The following is a 12,752-nucleotide window of genomic DNA, read 5'->3' as shown; positions in this document are numbered from 1 at the left end:
TAAGATAATGTTTATAGTCCAAATAAAATTAAGAGCTAATAATATTCGACTGTTCTATTTTTTGACTGGCAGTCTAAAAATAGACTCCGCCCATATGTCTAAAAATAGAGGTCCATCTATTTTTACCGACATGACCAATCATCCATAAATAGCATCCTGCAACTCATAGACCATGATCCATATGTCTAAAAATAAACATAGTCTAAAAATAGACATTGCGCCAAAAATAGCCTGCGAGCCCACTTAGTGAAGACGACTTCTTTTCACTAAGCTCCATCATCTTGTTGCATTTTCAACATGATGTTAAGAAAATTAATTGGTAAAAATTTCATGATGATGCCAGAAAACCAATTTTGATTATACATCAAGGAGAGATAGACAATGACATTGCAAATGAATTTGCAATATGAATTATTCCAACAATATTAGTTGAATTATTTGACTTCTCGAAGATGGCCCTTGGTCGCAATAATGTATGATATTTCTAGCAAGGAGGCATTGAATTACGTAAACCTTATTACAATGCAAGTATCTTCAAAGATATGTTTAACAAGTATCATAGTGCATTTCTTAAAAAGAACCTTTATGGATCAAAAACTTTTGTGGAAGCTTTATTATTGCTAAAAGTTTGGGCTAGACTGATAAATACTATCAATGGACCTTATTGTTTGAATGGATTCATTATGTCTATAATTTTAACATACCTAACAACAGAAGGAGGTGAAATCTCAGGACAAGCCAAATGACAGGTTTTAGACCTTCCATGTTGTCATAGACTTCATTGCAATTTCTGGTACTTTAGAAAAGGGAATTTTCATACAACCTTAGTCTATCAGCAACATGTCATTAGATATAAAGAGAAGCATTCTACAATTCTTTTGAAAATACTATATTTTTTTGTGGTGATCATGAAATCAGTGAGGCAAGCATACATGAGATGGAACTTGAAACAAATGCCTATATTTTGACATAGTGTACAAACACTAGAGTTTATGGTCTCTTCCATCATTAATGGTGTCAAGGTGAACCTCTCATTATTGATTTTCATTACAAATTGAACACCTTGTCATTGATGTCAAAGGGGGAAGCAAGGAGGAATCATGGAGGTAAGGAGAAATGATGGAGAAATTATTCTTAGAACAAAAGGCAAAGGACTGAAGCATTGTTGCCATAAATTCCAAAGGGGGAGATTGTTGGAAAATTTTTCATTGTTGGAAAAGGTGTTGAAGGATACATGTGTCATTGTGAACCTCCACAAAGATTGTATTTTGAAGCAATTGATTATGGCCATCCAGAGAGATAAGGATTAAGTCAAGGGGCCTTGACAAGTAAATTGTTTCTAATGTGAGTATGCAACTAGCCTCATTCTTCGGACCTTATTGTTATGATGTTTTTAAAGCATTCCTCTCACTTCATTGTGCTAGAATATCATATAGATAATAATTGTGATGAAGCCCTAGATGTAGAATAGAGATGACTTGAAGCAAATATTGTTGATCTGGGAGAAGAATTTTGAGCTTTCCCTAATTAAGGGAATGAACACAGTCTAAAGCCTAGATACCTATGTTTGTAGCCCAAATTGAAAATAAATAATCAGTGTTCGCATATTATAGAGTGAAAAAAGAAAACCTTAAGTTTTCCAAATGAATTTGCACTTACATGGCATTGTTTTGGCTTATGAAATCATTACAGTTAGTTGACGTTACACTTTTAAATAATATTTGGTGGATCATTATTTTTTTATTGATATTCAAAATCTGAAAAAAATGTGAAACAAATAGGTGGAATATAAAGAGACAACCTTGGAATACAAAGTGTTGAGATTGCAACAAGATGATGGAGCTTAGTGAAAAGAGTCGCCTTCACTAAGTGGGCCCACAGGCTATTTTTGGCGCAAGTCTATTTTTAGATTATGTCTATTTTTAGACATATGGATCATGTCTACGGATTGCAGGTTGATGTTTATGGATGATTGGTCAAGTTGGGAAAAATAGATGGACTTCTATTTTTGATCAAAGTGTGAGTGATCAAAGTCTATTTTTAGACTGGCTGTCAAAAATAGAAAAGTCAAATATTATTGTCTCATAATAATATTTGGACTATAAACTTGATCTTATTCTCTTGGAGCACTTCAGTTTGAGCTACAGAGGTGGCACATGCAGCTGTCAGAAGGAAATACGATTTTCTTATGAGTCAGTTGAGTTGTTGCATGCATGAGTTCAGTTAGAACTCAATCAGTTGAGTTTGGTGGAGTTGATTGTGGAGTTGATGGAGTTGTGTTCAGTTTGACTTGGTTAAACTAGTTGTAATCAGTCTAACTGCAAATAGACTAATGATGAGTTGTTAAACTAATTATTAACTCATGATGCAACTAATGAATACATCAGTTAACTCAGTTGCATGTTCAGTTCAACAGGGACAGGTGGTAGAGAATCAGATTGCTATCAGTTGTGACTATAGTTGTGCACCAGATCTTGCACAATCAAGGGATTGAGTATGCCAATGAGTTTTCTCACGTATTTGCCCAGTATTGTAGCCTTTTCTCACGTCCAACAAAGTGTGAGTGATTATTTTGAGGTGAAATACGAGTTTGGTAATCCATTCTCATCAGTTCTTGAGCAGGTATTGAGCAGTGGAGGCAGGCAAGCAGTGGAATAGATTTGGAGATCAGATCTGAGCTGTATTGTGTGTAACAGGTGGAGCTGGTACTGGATTGCTTGTGATAAGCATTGTACTTTGTAATGTTACATGTTCTCAATCATTAATATACAGATAGTTGGGGTTTTTAGCGAGATGCTTTCCCCGGGTTACATACTGTGTTAATGTGTGAATGCTCTTGATGTTTTATTGTTATTGATGCTGCTATATTGATGATCAACGTAGAGGAGCTTATGTATTGTGTATGTATTCCACAATAGTACATGATCAAGATAATCTCTGTTGAATATGTGTTAAATTATTCAAAATTTCTACATGGTATCAGTGATAGATAATTGTAGAAAAAGTTTCTACATGGTATCGGAGCTGTTGATCATCAGATTTACTATTCAAGAACTGTTTACATTCTATTTCTTCAGGCAGAGTCTGTAATCGGGCCAGGTAGCCTCTGGATTCATCCTTCCTTTGGAAGGCGAGATATCCGGTGAATGCCCATACAGTCAATCTCTGTACGAGAAATATTGTGTTCTCACGAATCTTAGATCTGAGGCGGTTGAGTTGGTTGCTGGTGGAATTCGAATTTGCAGCAGTATTTTTTCTTGGTGACAACGTAGCAATGTCTTTCAACAGATTGCGATTGGAGTATGCTCTTGAGGGCAGCTCAAACTATATTGCATGGAAGGACAGGATGGAGGCAGTATTGGATGATAACGGGCTGAAGGAGTTCATAGATACGGATATCCCAAAGCTTATTGATGCTACTCAAGCTGATGCTTGGTAAAAGAAGATCGCAAAATGTCGAAGGATTCTGTTGGAGGGTGTTAAGGATCACATTGTGTCCAGCCTCCATGGAAAGGCTACTCCATATTTGATGTGGAAATCATTAACAGAATTATTCCAAAGCAAGAGCGATCAGAGGAAGCTGGCGCTCAAAGATAAACTCAGAAACATCAAATGCGAGAAGGGTGATAGTATTCCCAAGTATCTCACGAAGTTCACTCAGTGTCAAGATGAGCTGGGAAGTGTGGGGGTTACTGTCGATGATGAGGACTTGGTGAGCTTGGCTCTCCTTGGTCTTCTGAAGAGTTGGCATTCCTATCAGGACTCTGTTAATGGTCGGGAGAAATTGCCAGGATGGGAAAGACTATGGTCAGATCTTGTGCAGGAGGAGATCAGGCGGAGTACCAGGGACGGATCTTCGTCAAAGGGAGCTGATGAAGAGAATTGTGCTTTGGCTGCCAAAGCAAAGAAAGGGAAGAGAAAGAAAGCTTCTCAGTCTGGTGCGAAAGGAAAGAAGCAGGATATGTCCAAGGTGAAGTGTTTTCACTGTCACCAGCACGGACACTATGCCACAAATTGTCTGCAGAAGAAGAAGAACAAGCAAGTTGTTGGATCTGCATGGGGAGAGGCCTTAGCATCTCAGTTTGAGATTGATTTTTCATTGATCACATGCTTGGTTTCAAGTGTGATGGGATCCGTGTGGTTCTTGGACAGTGGTGCGCCTTTTCACATGACAGGAGATAAAGATTTGTTCGTTCTCTGATCTAGAGGACAAAGATCTTGGAGTGCACATCGAGATGGGCGATGGTAGATACAGTGCGACTGGTATCAGTACCATTTCCTTTGAGAGGGAGTTCGGCAAACCCTTCGTATTGAAGGAAGTCATGCATGTTCTAGGATTGAAGAAGAATCTTATCTCAGTGGCGATGTTAGAAGACAAGGGGTATGATGTTGTTTTCAGCGAGGGAAAGGCCTTCTTGCGTAGCAAGACAACCGTGGAGACTCGAAAGATAGGGGTTCGAGTGAGGAACCTTTATCAGTTGCATGTAGATGGATGCGCAGCAATGGCGGGCAAGGCAAGAAGGATTGGTGAGGCGGGATGATGGCGAGTTGTCGCACAGGAGATTGGGTCACCTTCACCATGGAGCCTTGAAGATACTGCAGCAGATCACTACAGGGCTTCCTAAAGGCACACTTGCACAGTCAGATCAGTGCAAGGGGTGTACTTTGGGGAAGTTTGTGAAAGCCACCTTTCACGAGAAGGATAGTCGCGCCACGACGATCCTTGAGAGAATTCACACAGACGTGTGTGGACCTTTCTCAGTTGCTTCGATAGCAAAACACAGGTATTATGTGATTTTTGTTGATGATTTCTCTCGTAAGTGCTGGATCTTATTCATGTAGAAGAAGAGCGAGACATATTCAAAGTTCTGTGAATTCAAAGCACTAGTCAAGAAGGAGTCGGGGAAGAAGGTGAAGGATCTTAGGAGTGATAATGGTGGTCAATACATCTCGGACGAGTTCAAGGATTTCTGCAAGGCAGAAGGGATTTGTAGAGAGCTCATAGCTCCCCATAACCATAGCAGAACGGGGTAGCTGAGCGGAAGAACAGAACGATCGTGGGTGCTGCACGGGCAATGTTGCATGATCAGGGCCTACCCCTTCACTTGTGGGCGGAAGCATGCAATACAGCAGTTTATGTGTAGAACCGTTGTCCTCATAGGATACTTGGTATGAGTACACCCGAGGAGGCTTATTCTGGTAAGAAGCCTGGTCTTTCTCATTTGAGGATTTTTGGTGCTAACGTTTACATGCATGTGACGAAGGATGCCAGGAAGAAGTTGGAGCTGACCACAGAGGTTGGGATATTTGTGGGGTACACTGATACGCCCCACAACTATCGTGTGTATTTTCCAGACAGTGGTAAAATTGTTGTGCGACGTGATATAAAATTTCAGGAGGAGAAAGCCATGAAGTGTTCGCTTGAGAGGGAGCTACACTTGCATGCAGATGAGGAGCTATTAGTTCCTAAGGATGAACTTCGGGATGTGGATCAGCCACAGGATGAGGTTCATGGAGTGGACGAGTCCACTCATGCAGCGCCAACCATCGGAGGGCGAAAGCGCTTGACAGAAGCTGAGCGACTGGCTCAAGATGCAGAGAAAGTTGTAGGACCACCTACAGCCCAACGCAGGCAGAGACAGTCACCTGATCGGTACACTGGATACATGGCTCTTATGAGCAAGTGTGTTGTGACTGAGCCATCCTCTTTCGAGGAAGCTGTGGAGGATCCCGCATGGGTAGACGCCATGGTGGAAGAGTATGATTCTATTGTCAGAAACAGTGCATGGGAGATTGTTCCTAGACCGGAAGGGAAATCAGTGGTGGGTTCGAGATGGATCTACAAAGTTAAGTAGGCAGCTGACGGGAGTGTGGAGAAGTACAAGGCAAGATTTGTTGCCCGAGGCTTTTCACAGATTGAGGGGATCGATTATGAGGAGACCTTTGCACCTATCGCAAGGTATTCTTCCATATGGACGATTCTTGCTCTCTCAGCGCAGATGGGATGGCACATTCATCAGATGGATGTGAAGACTGCGTTCCTCAACGAGTCATTGAGGAGGAGGTGTACATTGAGCAACTCGAAGGCTTTGAGGTCTTCAGCAGCGAGTCGCATGTGTGCAGGCTCAAGAGAGCGTTGTATGGGTTGAAGCAAGCACCACGTGCTTGGTACACACGGATAGACAACTATTTCACAGGACTTGGATTCTCCAAGAGCGAGGCGGATCCTAACCTATACCAGATTGTGGTGGAGGGTAAGTTGCTTATCATTGTACTGTATGTTGATGATTTGATTCTGATGGGTGATGAGCTGTTGATACTGTCATGCAAGAAGGATCTTGCTACAGAGTTTGAGATGAAGGATTTGGGCCTCCTTCACTATTTCCTAGGATTGGAAATATGGCAGCGCAGTGGTGGACTGTTTGTTTCTCAGGGCAAGTATGCTCGGGAGATACTGGAGAAGTTCAACATGCATGGCTGCAAGCCTGTTGATACTCCTCTTCCTGGAGGTTGGAGGAAGGAGGATGCCACTTCGGGAGAAGAAGTGGATGCCACTGTTTATCGACAGTTGGTGGGGTCGCTGATGTATTTGGTCAATACACGACCCGATATATGCTATGTAGTTAACCAACTTTCACAAGCTATGGTTAAGCCTACCAAGCTCTTCTGGAAGGCGGGCAAGCATGTATTGCGTTACTTGAGAGGCACATCGGGATATGGTTTGTGGTACAGACAGGAGGATGAGGTGAAGCTATGTGGCTTCATGGATGCAGATTGGGCAGGGAGCCCAACGGACAGAAAGAGCACATCAGGAGGGGTCTTCAGTATCGAATCAACAACAGTTTCTTGGTACAGCAGGAAGCAGAGATCCGTGGCACTCAGTTCAGTGGAGGCCGAGTATATGGCAGCAAGTTTGGCTGCATGCGAGGCTATATGGATGAGGAAGATCCTGGTTGTTTTGTTCGGTTCTCATTTGGATCCTATTGTGATTTACTGTGATAACCAGAGTTGCATTAAACTCTTGGTTAATCCTGTATTTCGTGATAGATCTAAACATATTTACATCAGGTACCATCATAAGGATCATGTTACTTTCGTACATTCCAACGGAGGATCAGGATGCTGATATTCTAACGAAGGCTCTCACCAGGAGCAAATTCGAGTACCACCGAGGCAGGATAGGGGTAGCTAATAATCCATATCTTGTCGAGAGGGAGTGTTGAGATTGCAACAAGATGATGGAGCTTAGTGAAAAGAGTCGCCTTCACTAAGTGGGCCGCAGGCAGGCTATTTTTGGCGCAAGTCTATTTTTAGACATATGTATCATGTCTATGGATTGCAGGTTGATGTTTATGGATGATTGGTCAAGTCGGGAAAAATAGATGGACTTCTATTTTTTATCAAAGTGTGAGTGATCAAAGTCTATTTTAGACTGGCTGTCAAAAATAGAAAAGTCAAATATTATTGTCTCATAATAATATTTGGACTATAAACTTGCTCTTATTCTCTTGGAGCACTTCATTTGGGCTACAGAGGTGGCACATGCAGCTGTCAGAAGGAAATACGCTTTTCTTATGAGTCAGTTGAGTTGTTGCATGCATGACTTCAGTTAGAACTCAATCAGTTGAGTTTGGTGGAGTTGATTATGGAGTTGATGGAGTTGTGTTCAGTTTGACTTGGTTAAACTAGTTGTAATGAGTCTAACTTCAAATAGACTAATGATGAGTTTTTAAACTAATTATTAACTCATGATGCAACTAATGAATACATCAGTTAACTCAGTTGCATGTCAGTGCATGTTCAGTTCAACAGGGACAGGTGGTAGAGAATTAGATTGCTATCAGTTGTGACTATAGTTGTGCACCAGATCTTGCACAATCAAGGGATTGAGTATGCCAATGATTTTGCTCACGTATTTTCCCAGTATTGTAGCCTTTACTCACGTCCAACAAAGTGTGAGTGATTATTTTGAGGTGAAATACGAGTTTGGTAAGCCATTCTCATCAGTTCTTGAGCAGGTATTGAGCAGTGGAGGCAGGCAAGCAGTGGAATAGATTTGGAGATCAGATCTGAGCTGTATTGTGTGTAACAGGTGGAGCTGGTACTGGATTGCTTGTGATAAGCATTGTACTTTGTAATGTTACATGTTCTCAATCATTAATATACAGATAGTTGGGGTTTTTAGCGAGATGCTTTCCCCGGGTTACATACTGTTTAATGTGTGAATGCTCTTGATGTTTTATTGTTATTGATGCTGCTATATTGATGATCAACGTAGAGGAGCTTATGTATTGTGTATGTATTCCGCAATAGTACATGATCAGGATAATCTCTGTTGAATATGTGTTAAATTATTCAAAATTTCTACACAAAGAGATTGCATTATAATACAAACTAAAGCTAGTTAAATAAACATAGATTTTGGAATGAAGAAAAGTGATTTTGAGAGAGTTGATTAAGTTTTTGTGAGACCTAGTTCATGGAATTTCCTGGTTAAGAGAGAAAGAAGAAGAGGAGCAGGAGATAAGAAGTTTTAAAGAGTAAAAAGATAGAACGGAAAGAAAGAGTAAAAAGTTTTCAAAATGAAAGACCAGGTAATCCAACATATTAAAACTTTCATGTATCAATGGATTGGTGTCTCCTTTCATGTAGTAGCCTAAAAAAGAATAGGTTGGAGCCTATAAGTGGAAGTGGGTGCTTCTAGCAAGTTGTAGCTTGCAAAAGAAAAGTGAGGTTGAAGCCTCCTGTAGGTAGGAGCCTACAAAAATTGTTGTAAGTGGGAGTGGGTGCTTCCAGCAAGTTGTAGCTTGCAAAATAGAAGAGAGGTTGAAGCCTCCTATAGGTGGGTGCCTACAAAATATGATGTAAAAATTAAATGGGTTCTTGCATTTTTATCACAACAACAAATGTCGTGGTTTTTCCTTTTATGGGTTTCCACTTATTTGGTGTCTACATGTATTTCTTTTATGTGTTGATTCTTATGTTATGATTTAATGTTGTTTATATGTTAAATATGTTATTCATATGATATATTGTTACTCATCTAATAGTTTAGATAACTATTGAAAATTAAAGTAAAAATTTTAAATTAATGACCATGAATGATAGTTAAGTTTACAAAACACACACACATCACAAATATGTGTGTGTGTGTGTGTGTGTGCGCGCGCTTGGATGAGAACTAACCTACAGATGGAAGGGATTATGTGGTTGCCAAGATCTAGGTTAGTGAGTGGGGATGTCCACATCTAATGAGGAATGATATGATGTACATTGTTATATTACATTTCATATCTACTTGATATGCACTATTATGGCATGGTGTAAGGCACATATTGTAGGGGACTTGACCATCCGAATGGATTATCTGATTACAAATATCCAACTAGTGCCATAGTGTAGTCCATATTAGGGTGTTGACCCTAGTTCTTGGAGGAGTGGTGGAGGAATTTCCCAACGTGTAACCTTAAAGCCTGGAATCGTGGGAGATCAATGATGGAAACACTCCCCTAGACATGTGATGACAATTTATAGTCTCTTGCTGGGGAATGTACGTCAATATAGTCGATGCTTCTACCATCTTGGTTTTGTCAATTATTATATTAGTATAGTCTATGCCATACTATATTGCAGTAGACGATGGATAGGGTGGGAGGGGAAGTAGGTTATGAAGGATATGAATATATATGTTAGATGGAGATTCTAGATGGGAAGAGGCATATTTGCTTGATTTACTTAACTTGAACACTATATATTTATCCATGTTTTGTTATGCATTATCTTCATACTACTTCCTAACTGCTTGTATCCTTTTGACTCTAACTTCGACAAAGTTTTCTAAAGGAGGGGTGTATGTAATTCCCCTACCTGATCCTATTATCTTACATTATTTTATTAGCCTACCTATTAAGTGATTGAATTTTTGTGCTTGATTCCAATAAGTATAATTATATGTATAAGTTATGTGCATGCTAGAATACACACACCTCACATGAATATGTTAGTATTCTAAAGCTTAAAATGTTAGATGATTAAATAAATGGTTAAGCTTGATTAATGATCAAGCTTATGGTTAGCCTTAAGCTTGATTAATGGATAATCTTGATTAGTGTTTAATTAACCTTAAAATCTTGGCTTATAATTATTAAGTTATATTTGAATATTTCTATTAATATTAAATTCATTAAATTCTTGTGAATCTGTAAGATTCATTGATATGACTTAATATTATTATTTTATTGTTTATTACCCCTCAACCTGACAAGTTGTCTCCTCAAATTTATTTCAAGATTAAATATTATTATTTATTTATTATTTTAATTATTATTTCATTTCCCTCAATCTGACAAGATGTCTCCTCAAAGTTATTTCAGTATAAGGCTTGCAGGGGGGAAGTCAAAGTCATTAAATTCAAAGGGATGGGGGGGCATTCATGGCCTTAATGGTAGGTGGTTGAGGTGGGTGAGTGGGGAGGCATAAGGGGAAGGAGGATGAGAGGAGAAGGGGGTTGGTATTTTCCTTGTTTTATTTTGGCTTTGGAGTTTGAAGGGAGAGGGTGGAGAGAGAATGGAAGGGAAAGGAAGGAAGGAGAACTCAAGAGATTGGTTTTGGTTGTGGTTGGAGAGTGTTGAACCTATTTTTTTGGACACACTACGATTGTTGTTGGACTTGGGCTCAGAGGGATAGGGAACCTATGGAGGTTCCCTGTGCTAGGAAGTCGAATAGACATTCCTAGTTGGCAGGGTGGTAAATTCAGTCGGGAAGCCTCAGCAGGAACACTCCAACCTAGCCATTATATCATAACCAGTATGTATTTCTTATGATTTAATTCATGTGAATGGTTGAAAATCAAATATGTTATTTAATAAATCTATTATGTGCTTACATGTTATTTTCAAAAGAAATTGGTGTATTGTAAATATGTTATATTTTTGTTCACTGTGAAATTTTGTGATATGTATTTTGTTAGAAGACCTCAGGTTGGGTCTTCACATGATTTCCCAAACGTTGATATGGTCAATTTTTTCCATCAATAGGTTTCCAACTCAAGCCAGCCAAATATGTCTCAGATCTTTGTGGATTCTTGGAGTTCCACCTACCCTCAAGAGTCTTTAGGTACCTCTCTAGCCTCACACCAGAGAACCTTCCTCTTTTTCCCAAATCCACCTAGGATTTTTACTAGGAGCCAAAATAGGTCACAAGGTTACCCTTCTTTTCCTCCTGTCATAATGATGTAATGTCTCCTCGAATAACATTCAAGCCTTCACTTTATGTGCACGTCCCTTTGTTGAAAATTGGAACTCCATAAAGTCACTTCATGAACTTTAAAAAAAACATGTGAAAATTTGTATTTAGGCTTATTTTAACACTAGCTTCCCCCCTAGGGATAAGAACTCATCACTTGTTCCTTAGCCCCATTTTCACATTTTTCGTGTCTTATTATCCCCCATACTCTCTTGTATGAATTGGTTTGCAGCAGTGGTGTATTTTATTAATATGCATGTGATTTCATCTTCACAAAACTAGGCTCTATGGCCTTGAAACATATAAGCACTGGCACAATAGCGTAAAGAACACATGTACATGGGTACGTCAATGCCAAAATATTCCTCAACTCACCAACTTAAACATGATATGCAGATCACACATCAGTGGTCATATTATAGGTGTTACACAATCCATCTTATTTCAGGAAATATGTAAGATAAATAAGCTCTCAAACAATTGTGTGACTCCCATTTATCCCAACAAAATTTTATATTGTAGCATAATATGTGATCATATATAGTCATGGTGTATTAATGCCTATTTTTATTATGGATAGCTTTCCATTTTATTCTTCCAACAGTAATCATTGAAGGAGGAGGAGGAGGCATGAAAGCGAACTGGGGGACCTTGTCCTCCCATATATTTTCACCTACAATTGCTATGAATAAGTTGCAAGCCATCAATATTAGTAAAGTGAAGATATCTAATGCAGAACCCAAAGTAGTGCAGGATCTCCTTGGTAGGAAGATACATGTTACCTAGAAAATCATAATTGTACTTGTACATTACAAAGAAGCTACAAAGGGGAGATTAAATTCTTCTTCACTAACCAACTTATCAAAAAATGGTTCTTTTGGTTATTTAGGTATTCAAAACCAACATTCATCTTTGACATAAGTACATAAGTTAAGTGTTGCAACTAACATCTGAAAAATATACTCATCATATTGGATTCATAGTCCAAAAGCACTAGAGGAAGTTAGTTCTAATTTAGTTTTGGGAAATGATGAGCTTATCTTAGGGGATGATATACACAAGAATGAATATTGTAGTAATCCCTTGGTCAATTATGATGTTTATTTGACGTCACTAATTACATTCCTTCAACAACTTAGGGATCATTTAATTCTAGAAATAAATTATTCTACACATCCACAAAAGGACACCTCTTCTCCATGGAATGCTTCAACTATGGTAATAATGAAATCTAGCCTTTCAACTGTGGAAAACAGTTTCTCAAACCAAGGGATACTTGCATCTTCTCTACATGGCAGCAAATACCAAGGACAATATCAACATAGAATGGAAATTTTAAAGAATCCAAAGAACTTGAACATTGACGTTTGCACCCAAAATCTAGATGCATACTTTCGCCAATGTTGTTTGCATCGCAATCCAAAATAATTACTAGAAGTAAAACTAACTCACCATCCTAGAAAGAGATCTGGGAGATCTCTATAGTTACTAGCATGAAAATATTAACT

Source organism: Pinus tabuliformis, chromosome J (genome assembly GCF_031772625.1).
Source record: "Pinus tabuliformis cultivar Carrire ecotype Pingquan chromosome J, CPIR1, whole genome shotgun sequence".
Lineage (NCBI taxonomy): Eukaryota > Viridiplantae > Streptophyta > Pinopsida > Pinales > Pinaceae > Pinus > Pinus tabuliformis.
This window is presented reverse-complemented; position numbering follows the sequence as displayed.